The sequence below is a fragment of the Euphorbia lathyris genome, chromosome 2 (genome assembly GCF_963576675.1).
Source record: "Euphorbia lathyris chromosome 2, ddEupLath1.1, whole genome shotgun sequence".
In the NCBI taxonomy this organism is placed as follows: domain Eukaryota; kingdom Viridiplantae; phylum Streptophyta; class Magnoliopsida; order Malpighiales; family Euphorbiaceae; genus Euphorbia; species Euphorbia lathyris.
In genome coordinates, this window is record NC_088911.1 from 103,545,092 (window position 1) to 103,546,853 (window position 1,762).

General features: G+C 40.9%; 1 non-coding gene across 1 annotated transcript; it reads left to right on the forward strand.

Moving 5' to 3' along the window:
- Positions 1–357: 357 nt before the first annotated feature.
- Positions 358–464, forward strand: LOC136221095 (small nucleolar RNA R71). Its single transcript, XR_010684885.1, has one exon. It is a non-coding gene; the product is annotated as a small nucleolar RNA R71 (small nucleolar RNA).
- Positions 465–1,762: the final 1,298 nt, after the last annotated feature.

Genomic DNA, 1,762 nt, shown 5'->3' on the forward strand with positions numbered 1-1,762 from the left:
TTGTCCCTTGCTTGACTCCAGGACAATTTATGTTGAAATGAGGTCCTCCGCAAAAATCACAAACATCATTGAATGGTGGTTCGCTGAGAATGGATGATACATTAATCTTGCTGAGCTGCTTTGCAAGCTGTTCCACCTGGGTGGTCAGTTTCGACACAACATCATCATTCCCCGCTCTTTTTCCTTCACTCCTAGCTGAGTGCCAGTTATAGCTCGTGCTTACGACTCTCTCAATAAGGTTGTACAAGGCTTGTGGTTCAAGATCCTTGGGGTTACCATTGGCAATGGATTCAATCTGGATTTTATAAATGTTGGTGACTCCATTGTAAAAATTATGCACTTGCATCCACATGGGGGATGCCATGATTCGGTACCCTTCTTAATAATTCCTTGTACCTTTCCCATGCCTCGGCTAAGGATTCATCCTCCTCCTGCACAAAATAGGATACCTCATTTTTGAGTTCGATGGCCTGTCTAGGTGGAAAATATTTCATTAGAAAAGCACTGGCCATTTCTTCCCAAGTGGTAATCATCCCTGGCTGTAAGTTCTTTAACTAGTTTTTTGCTTTGTCCTTGAGAGAAAAGGGAAACAACTTTAGCCTTATCACATCATCGGAAACTCCTCGGTTTGATGTGAAAGTGCTACACAGTGTAATGAACTCTTGGATATGCCCGTTTGGATCTTCCGACTGGTATCCATTGAATTGCACTGCGGCCTGCAACATTTGTATCATAGATGCTTTCACTTCAAACATGTTGTTTCCTTCGTTAGGCAACACAATGCACGACGAGTGTCCTTCCGTGGTCGGCCTGGAATAGTCTCTGATCCTCATAACTGGAGGATTGTTGTTCTCTCCTTCCTCTTCTTGATTAGGTTGAACTGGTTGTTCTGGTGGTACTCTTCCAGCCATCCTTCTTTCTCTTTGTCGCTCTCCCTATCTTGCTCGTCAAGCTCCCGCTCGATTTCGTCTACACGTTCTCTCTAATTCGAGATCGATAGGAAAAACTGGTGGTCCAGCTCTGCACATAAACAAATGGAGAACTCCTTCTGGCTGCACTTTTTAGCAAACAGATTAAAAACACCTTGTTTCACAGAAATTTTCAGATAAATTTTGTTGATTTCAGTCCCCGGCAACGGCGCCAAAAACTTGTTGTCCTATGAACAGACTCTAGCAAGTGCACTAGATACAAGTAATAAAGTGATAAGTCGAGTATCGTCTCCACAGGGATTGATGACCAAATTTTACCAGAAGAACGTTGCAAAACAGGGTGTTCGTGGTGTGTGAATTCTTTATATTGAGAGACATTGTGACTAAGTAACAAAGTCAAAGATTTAACTTATAAAAACGATTACTTGATAATGATAAAAAGGTAGAAAAGGCTAGGCACAGCGGAACAGGTTACCTTAAGTCCCTAAACACCCTATTTATTCATGAATGATGCAAAGTGAAGTCAAGGTCTCTGCTTTAATGCTCACTTAAGTCAACTCTCGTGTGTTCTTAAGATTCTAAGACTTACTACAACCATAAGCGTCCCTAGGGTTGGTTCTTTCTTGCATTATGATTGAAACAACATTTCTATAAAGAAAACCCTTGATACAACCTCCTAACATTCCTACTTCGGGGTTGGATGTTTGATAAACATTTCGGTGAAGATGAAAGCAGTTTCCTATCATTCATCTAGCACTAGCATACATGCATAAGCAATGGAATAAAAAGCTTCATCAAACACTTCATAAATTAACAACATTCATTCATAAATA